The sequence below is a fragment of the Pseudorca crassidens genome, chromosome 1 (assembly GCF_039906515.1).
Source record: "Pseudorca crassidens isolate mPseCra1 chromosome 1, mPseCra1.hap1, whole genome shotgun sequence".
Lineage (NCBI taxonomy): Eukaryota > Metazoa > Chordata > Mammalia > Artiodactyla > Delphinidae > Pseudorca > Pseudorca crassidens.
The window spans coordinates 173,752,497-173,771,798 of record NC_090296.1 but is presented as its reverse complement, the minus strand read 5'-3'; positions in this window follow the sequence as shown (position 1 = coordinate 173,771,798).

Below are 19,302 nucleotides of genomic sequence, written 5' to 3'. Positions count from 1 at the left end.
GAAATCCTTTATCTGCCTAAAAGCGGAGCCTCCCCAAAGAATTCAATTGTCATGAATCCCAAGTCAGCACTACACTCAAAGAGACGGTCACAAAATTATCACAAATCCCATCCACTCTCTTATGGGACCATGTATCTTTTTAAGAAGAAAGATAACTGTTTCACATTTAAATATTTAAATTTTTCCCATAAGTGACCTTCTCTCCCCTGCCCAGATGGTGGATAAGCTCCATATCCCAAGTGCCCTTTGAGTCACATTTCTTTGTCAACTCCCATGTGTACATATGTGATGAAAGTCTGTTTTTTCTTTTGCTAACTTGTCAGACTGAGTTTAATTTGCACGACCCCGAACACTGAACTTAAGAGAGCAGAGGAAAAGTGTTTCCTCTTACTGTTCTGATTTTCCTCCTGCACTACAGATCTATATACTTAGGGGACTGGACACTGCCATCCCTACATCCACTGGACACCTTTCAGATTCAGCTTGTTCAGATGTGAATTCATCCTCTTTCCCCCACACCTACTACTTCATCAGTACGTAGGTATCAGTACCGAGAGTCAGGTTAGAGCAAGACACTGCCATAAACATATGGACTTCATCCACACCCTTATGAAGTGGTCCTCTGCCTGTTCTGCCTGGACCATCCAGTCCTCTTGAAATGTTTCAGGACACTGAACCATATTGAGGACTCTCCACCAGCCACATCCCTTAATTTGCATGAGACTGTGAGAAAAAATCTTTGAAGAGGTCTGGCTGCCTGAGCAGGCCAGTATCGAAGAAGAAGGAAAGGACACGGCTTCCTGGAGCACGAAGCTATGTCTGATCTTATTTTGACACCGTCCTGGAAACAAGAGGCTGGGATGTAAAAGCCCAGTGGCTCTGAGATGCCCCTCTGGAGAAGCTGGAGTAGAAGGGAGAAAAGCACTAGAAAGTACAGAGCTTTTCAAGTGGACACGGCACAGACATCCGCCTGGGGGCAGGAAAGGCACCACGGGAAAAGGACAAAAGCTGTGGATAGCAGAGCAGAAGGATGGCAACCACTTTGATGTGAAGGACAAATCAAGATGGGGTGACCGACCTATGTTATTAGCAGCGCTATTCACAATAGTCAAGACATGGAGACAACCTATATGTCCACTGACAGATGAATGGATAAAGAAGATGTGGTACATATATACAATGGAACATTACTCAGCCATACAAAAGAATGAAATAATGCCCTTTGCAGCAACATGGATGGACCTCGAGATTATCATACTAAGAGAAGTCAGAAACATGAAGACAAGTATCATATGATATCACTTATATGTGGAATCTAAAAAATGATACAAATGAACTTATTTACAGAACAGAAATAGACTCACAGATGTAGAAAACAAACTTAAGTTTACCAAAGAGGAAAGGGGGTTGGTGAGGAATAAATTAGGAGTTTGGGATTAATAGAGGCAAACTATTATATACAGGATGGATAAACAACAAGGTCCCACTGTATAGCACAGGGAGATATATTCAATATCCTGTGATAAATCATCATGGAAAAGAATATGAAAAAGAATGTATATATACGCATAAGTGGATCACTTTGCTGTACAGCAGAAATTAACACAACATCGTAAAACAACTATACTTCAGTAAAAGCAATTTTTAAAAAAAAGACGGTGTGGCTGAGGAGGGAAAAGACTGGACATCCTGCCAAGCAGTCAGATGGGACCTCAGAGCACTGAGATTTTGATAAATGTGAACTTGGACAGACTGGACACAAAAGCAACACCAGGCCCTCACCATCCAAGCCAAACCCCTGCCCCCAGCACCTCTACTTCCCAGATGCCACACCCATCAGTCACCAGCTCTATGGATTCTGGCTCCTTCTCTCCTACAATGAGGGTCTCTGCCTTACTTGATGGTCTCCCTCCTGGATTATGTACCGCACTGCCTCCTGGCTATTGTGGAATTTAGTCTCCCTCCCCTTCAAGCCCTCCTCTGTTGCACAGGACTCCAAACATTTTTTTGCCCCCCTAAATATATAGTGCAAAAATTGGAGCCCACCCCCAAATAGATTTATATTTATGTGCAAATCGAAACTGCCCTCCTGAACCAAAATGTAGGTATATTTAAGAACGTGAACCAAAGAGACACTAAAAAAGGAGAAAGATAAACGGGCAGATGTGCTAATACTTTCTTTCATTTCCCCCAATGAGTTGTCTTAACAGCCTCACCTGCAGACTCCCTGCAAAGTTACCGAAGGAGCTTGGGATTGTTGTGCAGCTGACATCTTAGTCAGACAGGACCAGATTATGAAACCCTGATCGTGAGTCTTAAACATCTAAAGAGAAAACTATTCTTAGGGCTGAAAGTGACAGGAAAGAGGTGAATTAAGGAATCTGTCTAAGATGTCACCTTTGACAGCAGAGAGTGAAGATAAATAAATTCATTTCCTGGTCCTCCCTCCATTAAATTCAATGTACTCGATACACTCTTTGCCTACAGCTAAACTAAATCTTCCTGGCTGGATTTTAAATTTCGGACTGGCCCTGGAATAAAACACGGACTTGGGTGGCTAGATAATCATCAGATGTTGCTTAGCTGGTGACTCATCAGATCACACAAGGGTATTACAGGTATAGGAGCGAAGGACAGGGGCGCTTCTTGTAACAGGGACCCTGCGGCCTGGCAGCCGTCCCACCAGACGGCAGCCGTCCCACCAGACGGCAGCCGTGGAAAGGCCAAGATGGTTCTTGCAAGATCAAAAACCAATTTAGTCTGGCCCTAAAATAGATCTTCAAGCTTCATTAAGACTCAGGTTCTCTTCTCCTGTTTTCCCATCAAAGCAAATTAGCCTAAAGAAAACAGCATTCCAAGTGACCAAAGGTTAGAAAAATTGTCCCGCAAGTGTTTTGAATTCTTTGTCACCCCCAATTTCTTTCACAACGGAGTTCGGTTCATCAGGGAGGTTCCTGGCATGGGGCTTGACAGCTTAAATGGCAAAACAGGATGTGTCCCTACCAGGACTCCTGCTTGGCTGCGATCTCCTGGAATTAATTGATCTTGTGGGGGTGGGGGGTTGGTGGTGGTAACTGTGGGGGTTTTTTTCTTTTCTTTTCTTTTCTTTTCCTTTTCTTTCTTATTTGAGAGCCTCAGATGGGCAGACGTGGAACGGCTTCTCATTTGCAGGGAGCTTGGCTGGCCGGGGTGAGCTGAGGACGCGGGAACTGCCTTCTTGGCCAAGGCAGGAAGTCAGCTGTAAGAAGCTACCACTTTTCCACCCTGGGTGGCTTTTTCTTTTTTCTCTCTCCGTCGTTCATTTTGGAAGAAAACAGAAGTTCAACAGAATTTCAAACAGAGCACAGACCCTGGGAAGGGAGGAGAAAAGAAGGTAGCCCAGGGCTCCAGGATGGCCCGGTAATTCTTGCCTCCACTTTTTTCTCTTACTTAATTAGGGATGCTGAACCATCACACTGAAAGCTGCTAGTGGTCCTTGGCCAGGCCAGAGGATGGCTGGTGACAATGAATGGTGGCAGACGGTACCCAAGGGCCCCCTTTCCACGCGGCGGGGAGTTGGCATTAAGAGGTGCAGTCTCTCTCCAGCCACCTGGGCAAGTCCAAGTGTGAGGGTGTTTTTTTTTGCCATTCCACCTGAGAGAAGCCTCTGTTTCAAGGAATGCTTCTGCACCAGCGGGTGAGAAGTTTTAGCAGAACACGCCGGCACTGTGGGAAACGGCGGCATCATTTCAACACAAATGGGTTCTCTCTCCCCATTTTTCAGGTGTAGTTCAATCCCCCCAGTTTCTTCTCTTGATCTGAACCTCTTTCACAGATTAACTGCCGCCTTCCCACTGACCATGTGATTTGCAGCTCTGCCCTCGGCCACTGGCGACTCCATAGAAGATGGGCCCAGAGGCACAAGGGAACAACCTTGCTCTGCTATGGACATTAAAAGGGCAGGTGGGCACATAGCGAAGGAAATGCTGTTTCTGTGGGTGGCATCTGACCGCAATTCATGTCATCGCTCTCAGATAAAACAACACACTCTTCCCCAACAGAAGCAGCAAAAGTGCATGATACAGTGTATTTATATGTTGGCTTGTCACAAGGAACCAAAAAGAGGAAGTTACAACACGGTAATGAGGTATGGGGTAATATTAAGACATGCATAAAAAGGTCATTTTTAAGAGAGCGTTTCACCATTTTTATAACAATTCTGAATTATCCTTTTCCCACATCAGAGTGCAATGGACTTTGTACATTGGTAAAAGAGGTATTTCCAGATCTTTAGGATGCTCCCAATTATTGAACCAAAATAATGCCCACTGAGTCACAGTTCTAGAAATATCTTCATCCCACAAGTTGTCTTTTCAACTTTCATTAATATTTTCCCTTGGGCTTCCCTGGTGGCGCAGTGGTTGAGAGTCTGCCTGCCGATGCAGGGGACACGGGTTCGTGCCCCGGTCCGGGAAGATCCCACATGCCGCGGAGCGGCTGGGCCCGTGAGCCACGGCCGCTGAGCCTGCGCGTCCGGAGCCTGTGCTCCGCAGCGGGAGAGGCCACAACAGTGAGAGGCCCGTGTACCGCCAAAAAAAAAAAAAAAAATTTTCTCTCATACCACATTGCTATCTGTATTTCTAACAACAACAAAGAAATATTTTATCACCTGAAAAGCTGAAAGTGTTTGCTGGGCTCCTCACCCCCTCACTAGCTATGTATGTAACCCCAGATGGCCACTGGACAGAGCACCCATGGGTGACAAAGCATGTAAAACTGCACCTCTGTACCACCTCACACCAGTCAGAATGGCCATCATTAAAAAGGCTACAAATAACAAATGCTGGAGAGGGTGTGGAGAAAAAAGAACCCTCCTACACTGTTGGTGGGAATGTAAATTTGTGCAGCCACTATAAAAGCAGTACGGACGTTCCTCAGAAAACTAAAACTAGAAGTACCATATGATCCAGCAATCCCACTCCTGGGCAGATACCCAGACACAACTGTAATTCAGAGAGATAACAGGAGCCCCTACGTTCATAGCAGCACAATTTACAACAGCCAAGACATGGAAACAACCTACATGTCCATCGACAGATGAATGGATAAAGAAGATGTGGTACATATACACAGTGGAATACTAGTCAGCCATAAAAAAGGATGAAATAACGCCCTCTGCAGCAACGTGGATGCAACTAGAGATTATCATACTAAGTGAAGTAAGTCAGAAAGAGAAAGACAAACACCATATGATATCACTTTTATGTGGAATCTGAAATAGGGCACAAAGGAACCTATCTATGAAAGACAAACAGACTCACAGACATGGAAAACAGACTTGTGGCTGCCAAGGGGGAGGGCGGAGGGAGAGAGATGGACTTGGAGTTTGTGATTAGCAGATGCAAACTATTATTGATACATTTAGAATGGATAAACAACAAGGTCCTACTGTATAGCACAGGGAAGTATATCCAAACTCCTGGGATAAACCATAACGGAAAAGAATATTTAAAAAGTGAATGTATATATGTATATAACTGCGTCACTTTGCTATACAGTAGAGAATAGCACAACATTATAAATCAACTATACTTCAGTTTTAAAATTTTAATTTAACTTTCCTTTTCCTTTCCACGCTACCCAGACAAGGGCCTGTACAGCGTTGTTCTGGATTTCCACCATAACTTAAAGGGAAACTTTCACAGTGTCCGGAGCCCTTGATGTCCTGCAAATGAAGGAAGAGAATGTCCTCAAATTCCTTGCAGCAGGAACCCACTGAGGTGGCACCAACCTTGACTTCCAAATGGAACAGTACATCTACAAAAGGCCACAAACTCTTACAATGGAAATAGGTTGACGGAAAAGAAACAGTTTCTGGGCTTCCCTTGTGGCGCAGTGGTGGAGAGTCCGCCTGCTGATGCAGGGGACACGGGTTCGTGCCCCAGTCCGGGAGGATCCCACATGCCGCGGAGCGGCTGGGCCCGTGAGCCATGGCCGCTGAGGCTGCGCGTCCGGAGCCTGTGCTCTGCAACGGGAGAGGCCACAACAGTGAGAGGCCCGCGTACCGCGAAAAAAAAAAAAAAAAAAAAAGAAACAGTTTCTAAAAAAAATTAAAATTTTAATTTAATTAAAAAAAAATAAAATTGCACCTCTGCAACACTGAAAAAAACTACATATTATGGACCTTCAGGGTTGATCTGGAGCTCAACACCAAAATACAGTGTCCCAGAGTACGTGCTAACTTATCAAGTACAACAGAGTTATAATTCAGAATCCGGCCAAGGACTGGCAGCAAAGACTGCCTGGCTTTCTTCTACATGGTTATAACTGGGGAAGACAGGATTTGAAAGTGGATATATGTGAGTTGAGAGAATAAGTCGCCATCTAGCAGGGTTTCACTTCTATTGACCATGGGGATGGGATTTCATTAGTCTTTGCCACTAAAATGATGTCCTCTTATCCAACTTCCCTGATGACTCATCACTCCTTTTTACGGGGCTTTTTAAGGAAGTTTTCAGAGGGCAGGATAAATAAGAATAGCTTGTGCACAAAATCTTATATCGAAGGCCATTGAATAAACGTGTTTGAAAAATCTGCCTTGTGTCTGCGCCATCAGTGTGCTTTGACTGCAGTGAATTCTCTGCGTGCTTGTCATGCAGGCATATAAGCCACTGCAAGCCAACCCTGAATGGTGGTTCGGTGTGTAGGGTTTAGAACCAGACAGACACATCCAAGCGGTATTCTGCTTTTAGCTCTTTGACCTCAGGCAAGTGTTTATACGTTTAGCCTCATTTCTTAATTTGCAGAACAGAGGCAATAATATTGCACAGGGTTCTTGTGGGGATTATATACATAAAGTGTTTAGCACAGTACCTGAAAGTAGGTAGATATTCCAATATTTTGAAGGAAAAAGTGAGTTTATTTCTCAGAAACTCTTCCTGGAGCAAATCATCCAATTACCCAAATGATAAAAGAAACGGTTCTCAGTGTCTCAGCCTGTGAAGTATTACTAATTTTCAGCTCCATCTGGATAATCTCTTTCTGTATAGGAATTCCACTCATGATTTTTTCTCATTACTCTTGATCACAATTCAGTTCTGTTTGGGGAGATAGCACTCAGAGGAGATAACGGGGAGACCTAAAATTTACTCTTCTCTTTGACACCCAATTTCATACTGTCATCAGGTGTATTTATCCAACTCCACTGGGTCACTGTCTATAAAAATAACATTTTCTAATTCTTTGGGACAATGGTAGAGATAAATTAGATCATTTTTGCGCAGAGCTATTAGCTCCTTAAAATGAAAGAATATATTCGTTTTATGGCATCAATTATGTTCATTGTTAATTTATGTTATCAATTAACCTTCATATCATGATACTGCTTGCACAAGACTATCTTCCCCTAGTCTTATCCCGCGCCCTCAATCCCCCCTTATATTTATCACTAAACCAAACTCTACCTGCTTTTGCTTTCACTGGCATCAGCAATCCCAATTCTGGGATCTGAGGCTAAATGATGTGGGACAAACCTCTCGATCTCCTGCCAATTTGACAGGGTCATATGGTGACAAGAAAAAGAGGGGGGTGGGGGGCAAAACAAATGAGATAACATTTAAGGTCATTTTCGACCCCCTGATTCTGAGATAAGAATGGATATTGAATAAGCAAAGATGGTTCCCTCCCCCCAAGCCCTCCAAAGTCCAGATGCCCATGCTGGGCTCTCCATCCTGCTCCACAGGCACCTGCACCCCTGCCCTCTCTGGTCCCGAGAAGCATTCCCAGCTCCTCAGAGGCAGCTCTCCATGTCTAAACTGTGACGTTAGGTTTGGCCGGGCTCTGCTTTCCCTGAGTAAGGCATCATCTCCACACTCTCCAAACTCCTCTTTCCCCTCCCATGGGGACAAACTCGGGAACAGGGCAAGGAAAGGGAAACGGCAAATCCTCCATCCTGTGCCCAGGCTGGCATCGCTACCATTGATTTTTTTTTTCTACCATTGATTTTTAATCAAGACAGACTTCTGGTAGCAATTTCCTTTCTTAGACCAACCTCAGAGCATGGCACGCCCTACAGTCCTTTCAGTTAGGAGGAAAAGACAACATCACCACGAACGAGCAGGAAAGGCCCTCCCCTCCATCATCCTCTGGCTGGCTCAGCCCTGAGGTGGTAAGGAGACGGAAGAAAAGCCTGCCCAGTGACCAGCCAGACTGTCTCCTACTTCTTCACGTACCAAAACCTTAAATGAGCCAGGGCTTCCCTGGCGGCGCAGTGGTTAAGAATCCGCCTGCCAATGCAGGGGACACAGGCTCGAGCCCTGGTCCGGGAAGATCCCACATGCCTCGGAGCAACTAAGCCCGTGCGCCACAACTACTGAGCCTGCTCTCTAGAGCCCGTGAGCCACAACTACTGAGCCCACGTGCCACAACTACTGAAGCCTGTGCACCTAGAGCCCGTGCTCCGCAGCAAGAGAAGCCTCCGCAGTGAGAAGCCCGCGCAGCGCAAGGAAGAGAAGCCCCCGCTCGCCGCAACGAGAGAAAGCCTGCGTGCAGCAACGAAGACCCAACACAGCCAGAAATTAAAATAAATAAATTTATTTTTTTTTAATTCAAATGAGCCAACTCTGCTGCTGAGTTCTCCTCCCCAGAGGCCCAGAGCCCAACACTGACCTCACGGAACCAGGCAGGGCGGGTACAGAGGAAGACCCCGCGGGGCTCGCCCAGAGACCCTGGCTGGAGGGGGACAGGTGCCTTCCGGCTGAGATTCTGTTCGCTTTGCCCCCAGGGCGCTCTCTGCGGCAGAGAGAAGAGTTACACTCAAACCTTCCGGCACTGACAGCACGTGGTTCCACTCCTGCACCAGGTGTACCTGCACCAGGTGGAGAGGCCGGCGTGGGCACATACCTGGAAGCAACGTGACATGCGCCCGCACGTGCACGCACACGCACGACCTTGCTTCCCTCCTCGCCGTGTGCCCTGCTCATCTCACCCCGTTCTGGTCCTGCCTGCAGCCCGGACTCGGATCCAGCGCCCAGCAGCAAGCAGTGCAGCGTGGGGCCAGCACCAGGACAGTCTGCGTCCCCACCCTGGTTCTCACACACAGGAGGCCCTCGGGATGCTGAACCCCAATATCGGGCACCTCCCTCCATCACTGAACCCTTTTTTCAGTGATGGTACCCTTAGACTAGTTCCAGGGACCTAGTAGCCGGTGGTCGGCCCCTCTGCCTCCACCTGTCCACCTCCTCACCCGCACTGCCTGTCTTCTTCTCCCTAATCCATCTTTTCCGACTCACGTCCTGGGACCTTCTCTGCCCTCCCGCCTGCACGGAAACCCAGATCCAAAGCCTGGTCTAAACCCCTGGGCTTTCCAGCCTGTCCACCTGGTTCACAACCCCGCCAGCCTGGGGGGCTGCCTCTGAGCTCTTTCCCCATTTCGTGTCCCCACCATGTCTCCCCGCAGCAGACATCCACTCCTCAGTAAGACACGGGCAGAGGTTATTATAACCCTAGCCTAGTCCAAGACTGTGAGTGGTCCATTCTCCCCAATGGAAATACCGATTTTTAGTAGCATTTGTTCTCAGTTCTTACGTATTCAGGAAAATCGTGATTATTATTTTTCGTTGTTTCATTTCTTTTTCTTTTTTTTTTTGCGGTACGCGGGCCTCTCACTGCTGTGGCCTCTCCCATTGCGGAGCACAGGCTCCGGACGCGCAGGCTCAGCGGCCATGGCTCACGGGCCCAGCCGCTCCGCGGCATGTGGGATCTTCCCGGACCGGGGCACGAACCCGTGTCCCCTGCATCGGCAGGCAGACTCCCAACCACTGCGCCACCAGGGAAGCCCTCATTTATTTTTTTATTGAAGTATAGTTGATGTACAATGTTTCAAGTGTACAGCAAAGTGAGAAAAATCATGATGATTTATTCCCAAACTCGCTCCTCATTGATACCCATTTCTGGGCCAACTGGAGCATGTCCAGGAAATGCAAACCAATGGTAAGCTCCAAAAAAAGTCTCCCATAATGAGAGAGAGAGAGAGAGAGAAGGAAGGAGAAGGGAGAGGGGGAGGGGGAGGGGGGGAGGAGGACTTCCCATTAAATACATGTACAAGGTAAAGTAGCTGACATTTTTATGACCATTACAATAGGAGACTCGTATTGCATCTCACTTAACGATGAGAAGGTTTGCCACCTAGGTTAGCTCACTCATTTGCCTGGTAATATCAAAGCTTCAGTCAGACTAGCTGAAGGAGAAGAGGGGCTTACCATTCCAACACAAGTAGACTGGAACAGGAGATGCCTTATATTTTGAGGTAGACCATGGATCTAGCTACCCTGTACCTCTCTCTTAGCCATCACACTTGGTCCTTTTTTCTCTCTTTCTCCTGTTCAGCCTCCCCAGGGAGACAGGAATTGCTCAGGTTGGTTCAGTCAGATCCTCCTCCAGTCACCCAGACAGCCAAGAGTCTGCATTTTGCAACGGGGAGAGTCAAGGGTTTGGGTGACTCGCAGGCGCTACCAAGCTTCAGCGTCAGCCCTGTGCATTTGATTTCCATGCATTTTAAAAAATATTTGGCACTGGTGACTCTCATGTAAATGCTAACGTCTCTGGTTAAAGAGAAAAGCAACGGATTCACTGGAATTTAAGGTCAAGCCGTCCCACCTGGTGTGAGCTTGTTGCATTTCTTGGACTGTGTTTTTTCCTCACTGGTCTACACTCTTTGCTTAGGCAATCTCATCCGACCCTGTCATCTCCCAGTTCCTACCTGTAACATCCTTCTGAGCTCCAGACCTGGATAATCAATCCCTGTTTGCTGGCTACAGCTGGATCGTCCATCGTCATCTCAAACGTACTGTACCCACACCTGAGCATTTGAACCCCTCAACTCACAACCTCCCTCCACCTCTAGTATGCACGTCCTCCAGTGTTTGTTATTTCAATAAATGGTACGTCTAGTCTCATTGCTCATGCCAGAAACCTGGGTGCATCGTGCCCCAGACTCCCTGCCGCCACCTCCCTCACCATCACCTCCAGCCGGTCCACCTCCTAGCCCGGTGGAGTCAACCTTGAAAGTGAATTGAGAATCTGTCCACTTCTCACCTCCACTGCTCCATCCTCATCCAAGCCATCCTGCTCTCCTACCAGGGCTGTGCGAGAGCCGGCGGGTGGTCTCTCATGCCCCCTATTTTGCTTCCCACCCTCGTGCCCCACCCCCAAATCCCAGTGCAGCAACCATAACAAACTTTTTTTGTTATGGTAAAATAAACATAAAATTTACCATGTCAACCATTTTTAAGTGTACAATTCAGTGGCATATGTACATTGCTGTGCAACCGTCACCACACCCATCTCCAGAAATTTATCTTTCCCAGCTGAAACTCTGTACCCATTAAATAACAATGACACCCCATCCTCCCCACTCCCTCACCCTCCCCAATGGTAACCACCATTCTACTTTCTGCTTCTATAAATTTCACTAGTCTAGGAGCCTCACATAAGTGGAATCATACAGTATTTGTCCTCTTGTATCTGGCTTGGCTCATTTAGCAGAATCTTTTTAAGATTCACCCATGTTGCTGCATGTGTCAGAATTTCATTCCTTTTTAAGGCTGAATAATACTCCATTGTACAAACCTACCGCATTTTGTTTTTTCTTTCATCTGTTGATGAACATGCGGGCTGTTTCTCTTTTTGGCTATTGAGAATAATGGTGCTATGAACATGGGTGTACAGATACCTGTTTGACTCCCTGCTTTCCGGTTTTTTGGGTATTTACCCGGGAGTAGAATGGCTGGATCAAATGGTAACCTTATGTTTAATTTTTTGAGGAACTATAACAAAGTTTCAAAAACATTAGTTTTTGAAAGATTATATCTTGGTTTCTTAAAAGTCCTTTGATGCCTTCCCATTGCAGCTGGTAAGCAGCTTAAACAGGTCTGATCTTCCTGGCCTTCCCCCGTTTCATTCAGCTCCTTTCTCGCCTGTTCCGGCCTCATGGGTCTTCTTCCCATCATTCAAGAACACAGAGCTCTTCCCTATTTCTCTCCCCCTGCGCAGCCTTTCCCTACGCCTGGAATTTCCTTCTCCGCTTGTACTCTCCTCCAGGTCTCAGTTTAAATATCACGTACTCAGGAAAGTCTTCCCAAGCCAGTCCTAGGCCTCCCCCAGCTAAACCTGATGCTCTGATACAGCCCGTGTCTCCCCTTGACTGGTGTAGGGTGATGCAGTCAGAGGTGCCGACTCTCCCTTTCTCACTCTTGCTCACAATATGAGCACATGATTGAATGAATGAAGAGCCCTGTTACCTTGTGGGGTTTTATTGTTGTTATATTTCTTGCTGTTGTTTTGGAGCAGAGCTAAAGTCCATCATCATGACAGCAAGACAATACTTGTCTTCATAAAATGATGGTTGAGTTTCTCCTATTGGTGTTTGCCCACTTTTATATGCCATACCCTCTGTAATGGACTGAGTTCTGTCATCCCCTCCCCCACCCCCAAATTCATTTGCTGAAGCCCTAATCCTCCATGTGATGGTATTTGGGGGTGGGCCTCTGGGAGGTGATTAGGTCATGAGGATTTGCCCCTCGTCTGATAGGATTAGTGCCCTTATAAGAAAATACACCAGAGAGCTTGATCTCTCTCTCTTTCTCTGAGTGCACTAAGGAAAGGTCATGTGAGGACACAGGGAGGAGGTGGCCATCTGCAAACCAGGAAGAGGACTCTCATCAGAACCCAACCACGCTGGCCCCTGATCTCCGACTTCCAGCTTCCAGAGCTGTGAGGAAAATGTCTGTTGTTTAAGCTGCCCAGTCTATGGTGTTCTTTATGACAGTGGGAGCAGACTAGTGTACCATCCTCCTCACACCATCACCTTACACTGTGAGACTACTCTAACTTGAGCGTGTTACTCGGCTTCCCTTCCTCGCCACTGTCATTCCATCCTGTGACGGAATCAGTTGTTCACCTGCCCGTTTCTGTCACCAGACTTAAATCAGTTGGGGTGGGATGCACATGTGATTTATTTTATTTTTTATCTCACCTGTTATTAGCCCCACCCAGAGCCATACACTTATCAGGTGTGTTTTTAAAGTTGGCTGAAATGATTTGGTGGCTTGGTTCCAATATACTTCTGGAAATCTTATAGTCTATCAACATAATTTCTCTCCAAAAACAGTTTCAAATCAACTTCGTCTCTCAAGTGTTAGATAATTGTCAGACATTTTAAATTTCTATCTAGCCATAAACAGAACAAACATGATACATCAGTTATACTAACTAGTGAGTGATTTAAGTTATGAGATTTCTCTCTACATCTGTGAATGTTTTATCAGCATTCAGATGGTGTGCCTAAGTTATTAAAATGTCTCTCTGTGTGTACACACGAATGGTAATGAAAACTAGCCTTTGTTGAGCTCTTACATGTTGTAAGCCCATAGTGTTGGGCTCCTATTCTATGTTAAGTGTTCTATATATATGATATAATTTACTTATCTTCATATAATTCTGAATTATCAGTATTTTTACTCCAGGTTTATGGAAAGGAAAATGGACTTTCACTAAGGTTGAGTAACTCTCTAAGTAATCTGGCACATGAGGGGTAGCACCAGGATTTGAACTCAAGGCTGCCTGATCCCAAAGGCTGTGCCCTTACGTATTTTCCGTGAATAATAAGAGTGGGCTTTATCTTCACTGAAATCCAGGCTAAGTCCTTTTCCTTCTCTGATGCCTCTTCAGTGCAATGGAAAACAACCACCGCCTTTGAGTCAATCTTATATCTCAAGCTGAGGGGGCCTCTCTGAGGATGGAAAGTACAGTGTAGGGAAAATATCTGGTCGTATAACAGTCATGGCAGGCTAGGTCATGCTGTAGGGAGAGAAACGTCAAAACCTTCAAGGACTACTACAAAAACAGTTTACTTCTGGCTCACAGTATGTTCATTGCAGGTGCAGGGAAGCAAAATTTGCCACCCTCAAAGTGTGTCTCTTCGGCATGTTGATTATTTTGAGCTGAAAACAATCAAGGAACAAAAGACTCAGGAAGAACCTTTGACCTTCCCCCAACTGCCTAAAGGAACGTAGGTAAAGGACTTGTTCCGGGCAGGGAGCTATCATCATAGATCGCTATCGTATGAACTAGGTGTTCAGGCAGAAAGGAACCCAGCAGAGTCTGTTTGTTAAAATTCCTCTCTTTGTCCCATTGCCTCTGCCTGGGCAGCAAACATTTTTTCCCTTTGAAATCCCAAACCACTACCCCAACATGGTTTTTTTTGTCTTTAGCTGAAGATGGTATTTAAGGGTAGGGTTTTGGCCATTTTGGTGACTTAGTTTTTCTGGGTCTCTCCCATGTATACACATTATTAAACTTTTGTGTGATTTTCTCCTGTAACTCTGTCTCATGTCAGTTTAAGAAGAATCTAGTCAGCCAGAAGAATCTAGAAGGATAGAGGTAAATGTCTTTCTCCCCAATACGCGTCAGTTGAGGCTCAGTTCCATGTCCAGAACTCAAGCTGGTGGCAGCCTCTACGAGAAACATTGTCTATCTTCAGACTGAAGGAAAAGTGGGGGGATGGTGAAAACCCACGATGACTTCACTGGTCAAACTCTCACGGCCAAACCTGATGGCACTGGGTGGGAATCGTAATCCTTACCCAGAAAGGAGCCGCTACTACTTTGAATAATATTACAGCCTATCATAGAATACTTCTGTGGAAGAAACAGATTATTTCAATCTGGCAAGAACATTTTTGTTCTTTATTCCACAAATCCACAACAATTCCTGCCAGAACACTATGGTAATTACTTTTTTGTTTTTAGTTTAAAAAGATATTTCATCTAAGAACTTAGAATTCAGAGTGTACATATTTTAAGCTATATGAAATAGAAGTCTTTTAAATAAACACTTCATGAATATACTAAAACTAATTTTCCAAAATTCAAACACAGACTCTTCCATATATATGTACATTATATTTCCTGAATAACAGTCATTGATACAAAAACTAGAAATATTTTCCCCATTAAATTTTGGCCTTGTACCTTCACTACAGCTCTCTAATTAGGCATTTGGTTTGTCTTTTTCTCATTTCTGGAGGCTGGAGGTCTGAGATCACGGTCCAGGAGAGTCTGGTGAGGTCCTTCTTTCTGGATAATAGATGGCTGTCTTTTTGATGTAACCCCACGTGAGGGAAGCAGGGAGGGAGCTCTCTGAGGTCTCTTTTATAAAAGCCCTAATCCCATCACCTTGGGGGTTAGGTTTCCACCTATGAATTTGGGGGGACACAAATATTCAGTCCATAGCACTGGATGAGATGAGCATTGGAATTGATGCGCTGAGCAAGGAAGATGGATCAACCTCCCCACTGTGGGTGGGCTGCATCCAATCCATTGGAGGCCTGAATGGAACAATAGGTTGAGTAAGAATAATCTGCGCTCTTTCTCTCCTGACTACCTTCCAGCGGGGACACAGGTCTTCTGCTTTAAGACTCGGACTCGGCTCTCTGGGCATCCAGCTTGCCAACCTCAGGTCTGGACACTTCTCAGCCTCCATAATTGGCATCAGCCAATTCCATATATATATGAAATATTTCTTAACATATATGCCTTACGATTATATATATGTATATGTGCATATACATATATGTATATACATAGTGTTTATATAATGTTCCTTATAGTTAATATATATTCCTTATAATTATATATTTATATAAGTATATGTATATATGTACATATATAGTGTGTATATAATGTTCCTTAAAATATATATTCCTTATAATTATATATATGTATATGCACGTATACATGGAGATACGTGTATCTGTATATATATATGGTGTGCGTGTGTGTATCTGTGTGTGTACATATATCTCTTACTGGTTCTGTTTCTCCAGAGAACCCTACTAACACAAACATATTAGAAAATCCTCATTCTATACAGACGGAAAAACTGGTTTAAAGAGAGCAGACTTTTCTTGGGTCACACCGCAAGCAGTCTTTCTGGACTCCAGACTGCAGACTCCCAGCTTGGCCGAGCCCGCAGTGGGCTGAAGGCTCGCGGTGTAACCTCAAACTGGCCAGCACCCCTCACTCCACCCTCAACCCCGAGGCCGGGGCAGCACCGGCTGGAGTGGGCTTTGCTGCCAGCGGCTGCTTCCATGAACCTGGCTCCAGAATCCATCGGAGGTCTGCCTCGCCCACACCCAGTACAGGGAAGGGCCTCTGCCTTTCACTTGGGCCCAGCAGGCAGGAGGCAGGAGGTGCTTTCCAATGGTTTGGCTCTTAGGAGGGGATTTTCAAGGACAAGGTCAGAGATGAGTCCGCTTGGCTTTCTCTGTGCCAGCCAAAGTATTCTTAACTATAATTAAAACAATAATGAAAAGAGCCAAATAAAACGTGCAGGGGCCAAACTTTCCATGCCTTAAACCTGATAACCTGTTTTAAGACCAAGGAATTAAATGAGGTCAAGCAAATTCTTCTGTTCAGCTGAAGTGACCCCGCACAACTTCCTGCTTCACGGAGGGGCCCTGATCTCATCAGACACAAACAGCAATTCGCCCGTGAAGCTAGCCTGCAGTTAAACAGGCTGCGTATGACACACACATGGCCAACAGGTACTCAACAGGAAAGGTGCTCAACATCACTAGTTATCAGGGAAATGGAAGTCAAAACCATTATAGTAGGTCATACAGTTTTTCAAACATGAAGAATTTATGTGTCCGTATCAACATTTTAGTCCATTTCTGTTTGTGTCTCAAAGCATTGTATATTCATGTGTCAGCAAATGTATGTGGAGTGATTTATTTGTATAAATTTGTCATTAAATTTACACCTTTCTGCACTTAGAAAAAATATATAGTGAAACATCACCTGACTTCTGTTAGAAAGGCTTTTATCAAAAAGACAAGAGATAAGCGTTGGTGAGGATGTGGTGAAAAGGGAACCCTTGTGCACTATTCCTGGGAAAATAAATTGGTGCAACCACTATGGAAAACGGCATGGAGAGTCCTCAAAAAATTAAATAGAGCTATCTTATGATCCAGCAATCCCACTTCTGGGTATTTATTCAGAGGAGATGAAATCAGTATCTCAACAAGATTTCTGCACCCTCATGTTCATTGCAGTGTTATTCACAATAGCCAAGATATGGAAACAGCGTTAAGTGTCCATGTGAATGGATAAAGAAAATGTTAAATGTTACACACACACGGAATATTATTCAGCCACAAAAAAGAAGGAAATCCTGACATTTGCAGCAACATGGTTGAATCTGGAGGACATTATGCTAATTGAAATAAGCTAGACACAGAAAGACAAATACTGCCTGATCTCACTTATATGCGGAATCTAAAAAAAGCCAAACTCATAGAAGCAGAGAGTAGCATGGTGGTTGCCACAGGCTGAGGGTAGGGGGAAATGGGGAGATGTTAGTCAAAGTATACAAAGTTTCAGTTATGCAGGATAAAAAATTTCTGGAAATCTAATGCACAGCACGGTATGGTTAACAACACAGTATTGGGTACTTGAACTTTGCAAAGAGAATAGATCTTAAGTGATCTCACCACACACACACACACGCACACACACAAACACACAGACACACAAGATAACTATGTGAGGTGATACTATTTCACAACATATACATATGCCAAAACATCACATGGTACACCTTAAATATACCATTTTTACTTGTCGATTATACCTCAATAAAGCTGCAGGGAAAAATAAAACAAAACAAACAAAAATAAAAAACCAGGCTCAGCATGAGATGCCTGGCTTTGTGATTCACAATTCTGAATGGGTAAATCACCATCCTTGGCCCTCAGGATTCTTATTAGTAAAAGAAGTGTAATAATATCTAACTCATGCAGTCATTGCAAAAATTTAAATGAGATTCTATGTATCAGGGTTTCTCAACCTTAGTGCTATTGACATTTAGACCAGATAATCCTTTCTTACGGGGGCTGCCCGGTGCATTGTATAATAGGATGTTTAGCAGCATCCCTGGTCCCTGACCATTAAAGTAACATTCTCCCCAGCTGGGATGACAAAAAGTGTCTCCAGACAATGCCAAATGTCTCCTGGTAGGGAGGGTGGGGTTCGTCCTTGATTGGGAACCACTGCTGTATTTTGGAAAATCATAAAGCATTGCCCAATTGTTGACTATTATTAACATGCAATAATTTTAAAGTAACCACTTCCAAATCTTGACTGGTTATACTAATATATACAGAGGAGCAGTGGCACTGAAAACGTGAGAGCCACTGAGATTCTCCATGGGGATGTTGAACAGTTGTTGTTTGTCAGGCTGAAGTCCTGGTTGTTTCATGTTTCTAACAAAGTTTGAGCACAGGGCAACTGCTGATCGAGAAGGTAGTCAAGTGGTCCCTGAGCTTACAAGCAGCAGGGGAGAGCCAGTGACCAAATGCACAGGGCTCTCTCCCATCCGTGCTGTGTAGCCCCCAAACTGTGTCTGATCTGAGAACTGGGACCATTTCTTCATCTTTGTTCTCTCAACATCTGTCTTAGTCCATTTGGGCTGCTATAACAAAAATCCCATAGACTGGGGACTTAAACAACAGACACTGACGTCTCACAGTTCTGGAGGCTGGAGGTCCAAGATGAAGGCACCATCAGATTCAGTCTCTGGTGAGATTCTGCGTCCTGGTTTGCAGATGGCCATCTTCTCATTGTACCCTCATATGGTGGAGAGCAGAGAGGAAGCAAGCTCCCTAGTATCTCTCCTTATAAGGGCACTAATCCCATCACAAGTGCTCCACCCTCATGACCTCATCACCTCGCAAAAACCACATGGGGGGTTAGGATTTCAACATATGGATTGAGGGGGGACACAAACATTCTGTCCTTAACAGCACCTGACACATGCCTGACACACGCATGACACAGGGAAGGTACTTAATAAATTTTAAAGTTGCATCCTACAGTCGTTCTCAACTTTGCCAGCATATTGGAATTCTCTGGACAGCTTAAAATATACAGTTGAACTTTGAACAACACAGGTTTGAACTGCACAGGTCCACTTATATATAGATTTTTTTCAATAAATGCATAATACAATACTTCACAATCTGAAGTTGGTTGAATCTGTGGATGGGGAATCGCAAATACACAGGTCCAACTATAAAGTTATCCGGAGATGTTTCGACTGCATAGAGGGTCGGCACCCTTAACCTTCATGTTGTTCAAGGGTCTACTGTAAATACTGATACACAAGCCCTATTCCTGGAGATTCTGATGTGGGGCAGGCATTGGACATTATATGCTCCACTGATGATTCTAACACGTGGTCAAGATGAGAACCACTGGTATAGAA